At 43.0% G+C, this 12,472-nt stretch overlaps 1 protein-coding gene across 3 annotated transcripts in view; it reads right to left on the bottom strand.

Annotated features, from left to right (window-relative positions):
* The window catches only part of KCNE2 (potassium voltage-gated channel subfamily E regulatory subunit 2), a 72,738-nt gene extending 67,196 nt beyond the window's left edge, over positions 1–5,542 (bottom strand). For 2 of the 3 annotated variants that reach the window (XR_008575072.1, XM_054811984.1), the window contains exons 1-3: positions 5,142–5,542; positions 4,550–4,596; positions 1,763–1,990 (exon numbers count right to left, since the gene is read on the bottom strand). The gene's annotated coding sequence lies outside the window, so the exon portion shown is untranslated. Of the gene's footprint in view, positions 1–1,762; positions 1,991–2,138; positions 2,269–4,549; positions 4,597–5,141 lie in introns of those variants that run through there. The other variant, XM_054811989.1, reaches the window with a different exon arrangement.
* Between the last annotated feature and the right edge of the window lie 6,930 nt (positions 5,543–12,472).

Genomic DNA, 12,472 nt, shown 5'->3' with positions numbered 1-12,472 from the left:
ACTGGGTAGCGGGGCAGCTCGGGGTCTTGGGGAGCGTCGTTTCCGGGTTGTAAGTAATTGTGCTGTTCATCACTTTTGTATATTCTATTTATTCATTTTATGATCATCTTCCTTTTCTGCCCTATTAAACTGTCTTCATCTCAACTCATGAGTTTTACTTTTTTTTTTTTTCTCCCCGATTATCTCCCGTATCCTACTGGGGACAGGAGGACGGGGGCGGGGGAGTAACTGGACAGCTGTGTGGTTGGTTTAGCTGCCAGCTGGATTAAACCACGACAAGAGTAGCTGCCCTGCAGTTCACAAATAGCTGCAGTGGTGCCTGAGTAACCTTATAAACAACCAGGTTTGGGCCCGGCAGAACAAAGCCCAGCCAGAGATAACTTCGGTGTTTCACTGCCATTTATTTGTTACCATCACCCTGTGCCTCACAACTAAACCAACTCTGTTCTCCTTCAGCGCCCTCCATTTCAAGCTTTTAGATCGCCTCAAATGAGCTGTCAGAAATAAGGTCCCCTCACTATGCTGTTGAAGCTAGTGAAGTCAGAGGCAAAGAGAAAAACTGACAACTTGAGCGAGGTAAAGACATACTGCAGCAAATACACTACCAGCAGTTGAGGGGGTAGGTTTGTGTTCACAAAGCCTCCAAAAAGGTGCTTATCCCCTTTCTAACATTCATACTTAAGTAGAAACATTAAGAAAATCCTTTTATATGCTCACCAATCAGTACAAACTATTGCGAAATAATGTGAGAGGGATTATCTGAGATACAAATACATTTTCTTAGCTGCATGGTGTTCATGGTAGTGTATCAAAGGAGTTACTCAATGAATTTGCCATGTCAATAATTCTTCTTTCATTGTGAGGGACTTGGAGAACTACAGTACTAGAGGAAAACAAAATACTCATTTTCAATAAAAGGGGAGGTTGTATTATTATACTGGGCTGCTTAATCTTGTCTCCTCCTAAATATACACATTGTGCTTTGCACAATGGGCCCTGATCAGTGATGGAGCTTTTAGATGCTTTGATAATAATAACAAAAATGAGTAGCAATTAACGAGAAATTGAATGGTCCCAGAAATTACCCCCCATAAGTCTGACTGCTGTATCTAGTAGTAATGGTACAAATATTAAGAAAAATAAATTACTGAACATCTGGAAAATAAGAGACTATTGAGCAATAAGCAGCACAATAAATCTGGTCAAAAAAGATATGGCTGCCTTTTTTGACACAATTTAAAAAATGGCTGCAGTATACTCAAAGCAATACATGCATTACAGCTACATTAGCCTCTCAATAAAACATTTGTTCCGGTGCCAAATAAAATCTTTCCTTTAAAAAAAAATAATGAGTCAAAGTAACTTTTTTTGGCAATAAATAATATGAAGATCAGAGCTGCTAAAGGATAGGAAAGAAAAATACTAGCCAGCATCATTTAAAATACAGGGCTAGTGATACCTAAGAGGTCAGTGTTAGACCATGTGTTTTTTAATAGAGTATTTCATTCTATGCCATTTAGATATTTCCTTCACTCTCCTTGTAATACCATATGAGATTTCACAGAAATATATTGTTCTGTGTTGATATTTTCATTGTCTGGAGCTGAGGATCAGGAGGGAGGAAGGGAATGAGGGAGCTATTTATTCTCTCACCCTATAAATTCAAATAGCTTCTGAATTTTTGCATAATACTTAACACTTTTTAATCATGACCTGGAAGGAGAAATTCACAGATGAGGAATTCAAGTTGGTACTACCTTACCTCCCACTTACAGTGCCTTCCTCAAATTACCAGCAATAAATCCATCCAGAGCAAGTCCACAGCACAGCAAAACACGAGCATACGTTCAACTATTGGCACAGCCAGTAGTCACTGAACTTAAGTAACTGCAATTACTCTTGGAGGCCGCCTTATATCATCAGGTTGCATTAGCTGCTGAGAACTCTTTCCACTATGCAAGGATGCAAAAGGTCCTAAGACATCTGTCACCTGCAAGAGCAAGAAAATTCTGCTGTGGATTTTGCAAGTAACCAAGAGGAGGAATTAGCACAAGTTCCTACTAATTGAAGCATTTAAAAATAAGTGAAACAAAACTCTAGTAATTGCACTGTAAAGAACAAACCATCTTCACACAGACCTGGAATGGGCATCCTCAAAGATCGGGACAGTGTGTGAGCAGGGCAGAGCTATCCCTTACAACGTGGACTTGAGGAAGAAAACTTTCCCCAAAAGGCTCCACCAAACCCCAGTGTCTTCGCTCCCTGAAGGGAAGATGCGGTATGTGAATCCCACTGTGATAAAACTTTTTTTTTTTTTTTAAAAGAAGCTGTGTCTGTCTTCCCTCTATTTATTAATAATTTGATTTATGGGAGTTTCTAAAAATAAAGAAAGTACCAAAACACATGACTGACCAGTGCCCTATGGCTTTCTTCCTCATGTGGAAACTTGAAAGTATTTATTTAATTATTCTGTATTATGTGAAATTCATATGACTATTGGCACTAACATAACAGTTCCAGCCAGGATAGTTACTTGCTTTTAACCAAACTAAGATGGGTAAACTGGTGAAAAAGAAAAATGTAAGATCATTTGGTAGCAACATAGAAAATACAATATATTTTCTGTAAACTTAAAGAGATAATGTTTGGATGGCTAGGAATGTTAGGCTGCTTTGGCAGTTGACTGAAATAAAGGGGATTTTTTTCTTAGTTCCTTATGACCATGCAGTTCCTCATCCTCTGGGACTCCAAGCCAGAATGGCAGCACATTCTTGACACTTCAGTTAACTAGCGGATCATAATAAAATCCTCATATTGCTTCGAATCAATCTGAAATAGTAACCTTTTGCTTTATTTATTTGTAGTAAACCAAAATACTGAGGATGGAAAACATTGTAGGGCAAATGAGGTGTTTAATTTGATCAAAAGGGAAACAACTCCATTTTCTTTTAAATAAAATTCAGGCACACTGTGAACTGTTTGTTGCTATGAATTTTAAAAATGGGAATGTTTCGCTTTAGGACAGAGTGAAATGTTCCCTTTTTTCCTCTCCCCCCCCCCCTCCCTTTGGGGTTTGTTTGTGTTTTTTGTTAAAGGAATTGGGTGAATTTGACATGACAGTTCATGAAGGATGTGGGAATGCTAAACAGAAGTAAAAAGAGGACCTGAGAATGATTCAGTGGTTGGCAAATTGCTCTTGCAATGGCAGGCTTTGGGACCTCATGCTATCCAGCTCCTAGGAAGGGAAGACTGATAGGCAATAGAAAATATACCAGCCTTTTAATCCCTGTTGCCAAACAAATAGAAGGATCCAATGGCTAGGAAGTAATTTGGGATGGTCAGGAGTGGTTCAGGAAGAACCAAGACACACAGCAGATCCTGGGAAGACCCAGGACTCAGAGAGCCCCAGGCAGGCATAACAAAATGGCCCGAGCCAGGGCTTGGCTGGCAGCAGCTTGAGTCGCTCAGCCCCAGCACCAGGGCAGCTTCTGCCTGTCCACAGCATGCTGGCACTTGCTCTGCCTGGGTCCCTGCCCAAGTTCACCAGCATCCCTTCATCCGTGTTGGTGTGACCCTTGCAGAAGAAAGGATGAAATCCTGCACCTGTTGGAACAGCTTGTATTGCAGATTTATTCCTAGTTAGACATGGCCAGGATTTGTATGGTTCAGGAATACATTTAAGCATCTGCCCAGTTTCTAGTACAGGATTATTCCTATAGCCACTTGCCATGTACCTGACTATTTTGCTGAATGGAGTCCTACATCGTGATCTTCCTCCGATGTCAGACTGAGTAAATTCACTTTCCTTCTTTTGGAACCCATGTGAGTGCTCTGGTGTTAAGTGAGGAACTTGAATGTTATTGAGTTTGTGTTTTGCTGGAAGAAAGTGAGGAGAAATAGAAAGCCAGTGGAAAAAAGAAAGCATGCTGAAAATGGAACAAGAGGTGGGTATAACAAAAATCAATACATATGAAAGAAAAGAAGATGAGGGGGCAAGAGACAGAACTTCCCATCTGAAAACACAGCGTACCTGCCATGTGTAGGGTGTACCTTTCTGCCAGCATAGCTCTGGGGAAGACTTTTCTTCCTCACACATAGGGCTCGCCTTAGCCACAGAGTTTTTAATTCACCACTCCCTTGCAGAAATAAATGGGTGAATACCACAGTGGTAAAAGGTTCACTATTCACAAATGCCAAATTAGTTTGTGATTTGCAAAACCTCAAACTCCTCAAGGTTCACTTCTTACTGCATAGTGACTCACTTCATATAATGAAGTCTCAGTATAATAAAATCTGGATTAAGCTATTGTAACTTGTAGCTGAGCCAAATCATTTTGCCAAGTTGCTCTTAATACTTTTTAGATGAAAACACATTAAACAAACCCCCAACACAACTAGAACAAGGGTCAGTACAACATCGTAAAGCAGAGCAATGTCCTGGTGATGTAAAGGAAATTGTGGTGCCTCATTGCCATTGAGAACTCAGGCACTGAACTAACGATGTAAACTGGTACTTGCTGCTTTGAAAAGGATTCTTGGAGGGAGTTACCTGTCTGATTCAGACATTACACTGCTGGATCTCATCAGGAAGATGTCCTAAATTCAAAAAAATAAAAGCAGTTGTTTAGAGGTAACAGCACATTCAGATTGACAGAAAACATAATTCCATATATCCCCCGATTGCATCTGAATCAGCCTGAAATGTTTTTTCTGATTTACTCCTGTCCAGACTCAAGCCCTGTTCCAGCCCACATCAAGTCCAGCAAGTTCCTGCACAGACCCGTGGCAGCACCCAGCTGCTCACACCCACAGGCCACCAAACCCAAACCCCTCACCCCACCCAGGGTACTTTGTGCTTTGCTGCAAGAAATGTCTCATTAGGCAGATAAACCATCACCAGAGAAGCTTTCTCTTATTCATAAAGCACGTTGAGGTCAGCTAAGAGTCTCACACTGGACACTTTATAAGACCTCTTCTAATTTTTTTTTCCCTTTTTCTTTTTCCTTTCTCCTGTGGGCACATGCTGTCCCAACTCCGGATAAGATTAGAGGCAGGAACCTGGAACATGCAGCTGAAACTGCTGAACCTTCATTTTCTATGTGAAGAACGTGTAAAGCTTTCACAGAAATAATGATTCTTACCTTTGGAAGTACCCTGGCTCCTGCTGTAGTGTAGGGATGGAGTTCTTTTGGACTTACAGGGGATTGCTGGGAGTGCACGCAGAGCTGCAGCCAGGCCACCTGCAATGCTGGGGTTGTTTTGTTGGCTTGTTTGCCAAAATAATTCTTTGTATTTCTTTAATCTCCCTCAGAAGTTCTCCATTTTTCAGGGAACGTAAGTCCACTTTAAAGTTTTCATAGATCTCTTTTTCTGTTACACCAAAGGGACCGTTATGACCACGAATTAAAAATCAGTAACAGAAACAGGTAAACTTCTATCTACCATAGAAATCACCTGCATAGTAGACGGGATAATTCCATTCCAAATTTATCCATGGATAGAAGCTCTATTTTGAGCTAATGCCTTGCGCTTCCCAGGAAGATCCTTCGGACCAAACAGGGTCGGCATTCAAAGCGTGAACACCAGAATTGGGTGCTTAAGTGAAGCAAGCCTCACTCTTCTAAAGTCTGTCCTTCACTGACAGCATCCACTCTTTCCTACCAGAAGGACTGGTCAGCAGGTAAGGAAAGGACTTTAAAATAAACTTTAGAGCTGGAAGGCTATTCGTTCCCCTAAATCATCATGCAATAGAGATGCCACAAAAATGTTGCCTTGATGTCTATACAGCAAGGCCCCAGCTGTCAGTCAGCTTGCAGTTAGCCCTGCACAAGCACTTCTATGCAAATACAGCAGGCCAATACTTAGCATCAAATGTACAATCTCAGTTTTTCATTTTTTTAATTTGCTGCAAAGAAGCCTGAGGTGACCAGCCAGATGGTAAATTATTACAAGCTTGGCACCAAAGTCTGGTTTGGTCTGCTAATAGAGCATTTGTCATGGTTACATATTGTATCATGTTCTAATTTATAATGCAGTTACACCCATCTGCGAGGCCAAATTCTGCTCTGAGTTACACAAGAGTAACTCCACTACAGCAGGGATAAAGGCACAGGAATGAGCAGAATCTACCCCTGGTTCACCTACACTTCAAAAAGCTTTTTGAAATACCTAGTAAACAAGCCTATATACACTTGCTCAGAGTCTAGACACTCTGAATGGGAAATAGACGGAAACCCTTTACAGTCTTAATTGGTACAATCAGAATTCAACAACAACAAAAAGTCTTTGTTTCCAAAGAAGGTGTTTTATCAGCAATGATATGAGCAGATCTTCCAACAGAACTCCATCTTCCAATACAACTCAATGAAAAGGGAATCTGCAGTTGCAGGATAATGTCTCTTCTGCATACAAAACAAATAGTGATAAAGCTTAGTCTTAATAAACCAGTCCCTGCCAAAGAGACACAGTAAAAAACCTTTCCTCCAGGGAGTCAACATGTCCTCCTAGGGAAGCACTGAGGGCTGCACATCACAGAATCATAGAATGGTTTGGGTTGGAAGGGACCTTAAAGATCATCTAGTTCCAACCCTCCTGCCACGGGCAGGGACACCCTCCACTAGACCACATTGCCCAAAGCCTCATCCAACCTGGCCTTGAACACTTCCAGGGATGGGGCAGCCACAACCTCTCTGGGCAACCTGTGCCAGTACCTCACCACCCTCACAGTGAAGAATTTCTTTCTAATATCTAATCTAAATCGACCTTCCTTCAGCTTAAACCCATTACCCCTTGTCCTGTCACTACACTCCCTGATAACCAGTCCCTCTCCGGCTTTCCTGTAGGCCTCTTCAGATACTGGAAGGCCGCAATTAGATCTCCCCAGAGCCTTCTTTTCTCCAGGCTGAACAACCCCAACTTTCTCAGCCTGTCCTCATAGGAGAGGTGCTCCAGCCCTCTGATCAGCTTCGTGTCCCTCCTCTGGACTCGCTCCAACAGCTCCATGTCTCTCCTGTACTGGGGCCCCCAGAGCTGGACGCAGTACTCCAGGTGGGGTCTCACAAGAGGGGAGTAGAGGGGCAGGATCACCTCCCTCGACCTGCTGGTCACACTGCTTTTGATGCAGCCCAGGACACGGTTGGCTTTCTGGACTGCAAGCGCACACTGCTGGCTCATGCTGAGCTTCTCATCAATCAGTACCCCCAAGTCCTTCTCCTCGGGGCTGCTTTCAATCCATTCCTTGCCCAGCCTACAGTTGTGCTTGGGATTGTGCCGACCCACGTGCAGGACCTTGCACTTGGCCTTGCTGAACATCATGAAATTTGCACGGGCCCACCTCTCCAGCCTGTCAAGGTCCCTCTGGATGGCATCCCTTCCCTCCAGCATATTGACCACACTACACAGCTTGGTGTCATCGGCAAACTTGCTGAGGGTGCACTCGATCCCACTGTCCATGTCGCCGACAAAGATGTTAAACAGCGCCGCTCCCTGTACCGACCCCTGAGGAATGCCACTCGTCACCATTCTCCATTTGGACATTGAGCCGTTGACCACAACTCTTTGAGTGCGACCATCCAGCCAATTCCTTATCCACCGAGTGGTCCATCCATCGAATCCATGTCTCTCCAATTTAGAGACAAGGATGTTGTGCGGGACAGTGTCAAATGCCTTGCACAAGTCCAGGTAGATGACGTCAGCTGCCCTTCCTTTATCCACCAACGCTGTAACCCCATCATAGAAGGCCACCAAATTTGTCAGGCATGATCTGCCCTTCATGAAGCCGTGTTGGCTGTCACCAATCACCTCCTTGTTTTCCCTGTGCCTGAGCATATTCTCCAGGAGGGTCTGCTCCATAATCTTGCCAGGCACGGAGGTGAGACTGACCAGCCTGTAGTTCCCTGGGTCTTCCTTTTTACCCTTCTTAAAAATGGGGGTTATGTTCCCCCTCTTCCAGTTGCTGGGAACTTTGCCAGACTGCCAGGACTTCTCAAATACGATGGAGAGTGGCCTGGCCACTTCATCCGCCAGTTTCCTCAAGACCTGTGGATGCAACTCATCAGGTCCCATGGACTTGTGCACCTTCAGGTTCCTTAGATATTCTCGAACCTGATCTTCTCCTACAGTGCGCGGTTCTGCATTCTCCCAGTCCCTGCCTTCTGTGACCTGGGCAGTGTGGCTCAAGCATTTGCCAGTGAAGACTGAGGCAAAGAAGTCGTTGAGCACCTCAGCCTTCTCCATATCCTGGGTAACCAAGTCACCCGTTTCATTCCAGAGGGGACCCACATTTTCCCTAGCCTTCCTTTTCTCACTGACATACCTATAGAAGCTTTTCTTGTTGTCCTTGACATCCCTGGCCAGACTAATTTCTATCAGGGCTTTGGCTTTCCTAACCTGATCCCTGGCTGCTCGGACAGTTTCTCTGTATTCTTCCCAGCCTACCTGCCCTTGCTTCCACCCTCTGTAGGCTTCCTTTTTGTGTTTGACTTTGCCCAGGAGCTCCTTGTTCATCCATGGGGGCCTCTTGGTGTTTTTGCTTGACTTCCTCTTTGTTGGGATGCAGCACTCCTGAGCTTGGAGGAGGTGACCCTTGAATATTAGCCAGCTGTCTTGGGCCCCTCTTCCTTCCGGGGCTTTGTCCCATGGTATTCTACCAAGCAGATCCCTGAAGAGGCCAGAGTCTGCTCTCCTGAAGTCCAGGGTAGTGAGCTTGCTGCGCACCCTCCTCGCTGCCCTGAGGATCCTGAATTCCACCATTTTATGGTCACTGCAGCCAAGACTGCCCTTGAGCTTGACGCCCCCTACCAGGCCCTCCTTATTGGTGAGAATAAGGTCCAGCATGGCAACTCTCCTCCTTGGCTCCTCTATCACCTGGAGGAGAAAGTTGTCATCTCCCAGGTGATGGGAAGGCAATATCTAAGTCTGTGTTCAGACTTCTCTTCCAGACCATTTATCCTCAGGATAATTCTTCTGAGGACAGACTGAAGCCCAGGCTTTTCCCCAAACAGAAGCACTTTTGTTTGAGGCAAGCAGTGCTCCTATATCCAGGCTTTGTTAGTTTGCATGCATCAGTATAGCTCCACCTACATATGTGCCAGCTATTTCATCTCAGAGTCTGGGATCCTCTGATTTATATAAGGGAATGATCAAGAAAAACTGGTTTAGGCTTTGAAGGCAGCTGAGCCTTGAGCAGGTGGGAATGGCTTGCTGTTGTTGTCGATCACGGGCACAGGTGTGGAGCAGAGCACTGAGTGAATGGAGGCTATTGCATTACAGTCTGCTGTAAATCACACCTCTTAAACCTATCTCATTTAAAAAGGACTCCCAGGTAGTAAAAGCGGAGTACACTTTAGCCCTATATGCTTGCCAAACACCAGTTTGCAAAACCAAAACAATAAATACTTGTGGTGGAGAGGAATCCGGTGAAAGCAGCACAACCTCATCGTCCTGGGGAGCTGCTCAAAGCTGTCTGTGCAGCACAGTCTGATACCCACTGGTTCAGCACCGCTCTGCCTCCCCAGGTGGGACAGTGGCCAGGATGCTGGTTGGCAGTTAGCACATGTGGCAGCAGAATGGCTTGTCAGACGATGTCCAGAAAGTTTCTGAAACTTCTCCTACAATTATACTGAAATGTGTTTGGAAAAGTGTGTGAGTATTTGCAAGAAGGCTTGGTGATACCATTATGTGAACTCACCATTGTACAATGTGCCATTAACTTTAAGTTCCAGTGAAAGAAATATGGAGAAATTGATTGTCCATACTGCACAGAACAATTGTTTTCTAATGTAACACCTTGCTAAGTTGGTTTTGGTTTTATTGAAAAACTTTATCTGGGTTGATGTTTTTTTCAGACCTACTCAATGCCTCTGGGAGTTATTTGTGAGACCAGTAAAAGAGGCAATGGGTAGTCCTATAGTTTTTGTACCATCCAAAAACTGACCTGCCAGAAGAGCTATTATTTAGCCCCATAATTCCTTCAAGGAAATGACCTAGAAAAGGGTGCCCTTAACACTGAAGGACAATGGGCCCAAAGTTCAGCTGATATCAGCAGTGACTTTGTTAATTATATATTTTTCAAAATATAACTATGAGACTGGGAAGCACTGGAAAATACTGTAAAACTGTAAGGACTGAAAGCCAAATTAAAGGTTAACATAACACTGAATTATTTTGTATTAGAGTTCTGTTTGGTTTTATCTAATTTTCTTTAGCACCCAATTGTACTATAGATCAGCTGCTCCTGAGTTCTGAAATAAATTATTTCTCAAGAATAATCTTACCTTTATATTACTATAATCACCATAACCCTGTTGACAACACTTGTATAATTGATTCAGTCTGTGCATAGGCATCACTTTATGTGCCATAGAAATTATTCCACTTACAGACAAGTCTGTATCGGGCAAGTGGGAAGTAGAGACAACTTGAGAAGAGTGAGATTCATCTTACCTCACTTGGGAAAAAAGCCTTTGTGGTATAGACTGAGTTACTTAAGTTGCCTGTACAATTCTTAGGGAAAGAGACACCATTCCAAAAGGCAGCTGAACACATCCAAGGACAGAATTCTCTCTATATATGGACCCCCAGAGAGTTCCTAATAAATGAGCTTAGGCTGGATAGCTAGCATTTAAATGATGATGCAGAGGTAAGGTAAATACTACCTGAAGCACTGAGCAATTTTTTTCACTTTGAAGTCACTATGGAATTTGGCAAAGCAAAATGTGCGAGTAAAATATTGCCAGAAATTTATCAGAGTTCATGCTGCTGATCTTACACAGAATAAGAAACAAGTGCAAACTGCTTGCTGCTTGATTTTCTTTCTCTGAAACATAAGGTAGAATCAGTACATGTTGGCTCTGTACTGAGTTAGAAAGTTACCGCTTCTCACACCACAGTGAGATCTCCACTGAACAGGGAGGCATTTTTCATGTCCACAAACATATCCTGCAGAAATATAATTTTCTTCTGAGCCAGGTCCTTTGGTGTTCATGTGGTCAGGCAGAAGATAGCATAAAAATAGTCAAGAAGAGGAGATAGCCTGGCTCCTTAGATTTGGAAAGCAGCTGAAATCTTACTACAATTGCAGATTTATCAGAAGGACTTGTCAAATAATCGCAACTTCCTAAATTATTCTTTGCAAAACAGTGATTCATAATCTTATGAAGTATGAGGCATCCATCGTGAGCATGAGATGCGGGAGTTCCAGTGGATCCAACAATGACAGCAGATCACATTTTCCTCTGAGGCAGCTGAACACATCTCAGTAAAGGAGAATTCCTTGGTGTTTCTAAGGAGTTTGAAAAGCTGACTTCTCAGAAGAGTGAGCAAAGAATTCTGCAAGAGGAAAGACCACTACGGCAACTTACACCAGCTGAAATTCTGCCTTCAGTTAACATGCAAGAAAATCACAGAGAGACCAGAACCAAGCCTAGAAAAAAAGGAAGAAGAAATACACAGGCAGAAAGGCAATTAAATTGAAGCAAAATCAGAAATTGAGGGGAAAAGGAGAAAAAAAATAAAAAAGAGAGAGAAGTGTAAGGGAAAAAGGAAAGATAACTGAATGCAGAATCACCAAGCAAGCAAATGAACAATGAACAGATGCGAAGAATGAATTGCTGGACAATGACCAGAAATGTATCTGAGAATTGGGAAAAGAGGCAGAAAAAGGAAGGGAAAGAAACCAAAAATCACAAACCCAATGTTTTTATCTTCTTAGTATTTCTTTGTAATTGTACTGCATGAACCTGATTTTTTTTTCTGAACTAGTTGGAAATCTTGCTGAGAAACTGCAACCTACCACTACCATGCCTCTCAGAGATTCTTCTGTTGTTAATCACACATCAGTACATCCTTTAGTGGTCTTCCCCCATTCTTTCAGGTACGGTTCATACAGATTTTCTCTCTGCTGTGTGAGAGGCCTCTTTTAGTCCCCAGGAGAGGCAGGGTAAATACAATGCAGCTATACTTTTGCACTAACAGAAATAATAAAATGTGTGCACTAGGCTACTCATGCTGCAATGGAATTAGCTCCTCTCTGTATTCAGGGTTAAATTACTGAAGCCCTCTGTCCTCTTTAGCAGGACAAAATACATCTCCTGTGACTCTCAAGCTGCAGCTGTAGAAACATAATTACATGCAAAGTAACCTATTCTTTTTTTTTTTTAATTTTATTTTAATTCTGGCTATTTGTGTCTGTGTTGTTTGTAAAGCAAAACTCATCACACCGTTATATCCTTCCCACTCATATTACAGAAAGGTATCTTTGTTCTCTTCTATGGTTTTCTGCAGGCTGGGAGGTTGCTTACCCTCCGTATTTAAAAAAACACACACACACACACAAACACACAGGCAAGCATGGTATGGTGCTTAACCATCATTAGTTCTCCTCAGACCCTCGCTAAGCAGATCCACCTTTGCTTTCAACCAGTTTTTTAGACCCTTGCTTCTATACAGACTCAGCTACCTTTGAGGTGATGAA

This window comes from Grus americana, chromosome 1 (assembly GCF_028858705.1).
Source record: "Grus americana isolate bGruAme1 chromosome 1, bGruAme1.mat, whole genome shotgun sequence".
Classification (NCBI taxonomy): domain Eukaryota; kingdom Metazoa; phylum Chordata; class Aves; order Gruiformes; family Gruidae; genus Grus; species Grus americana.
This window is presented reverse-complemented; position numbering and strand designations above follow the sequence as displayed.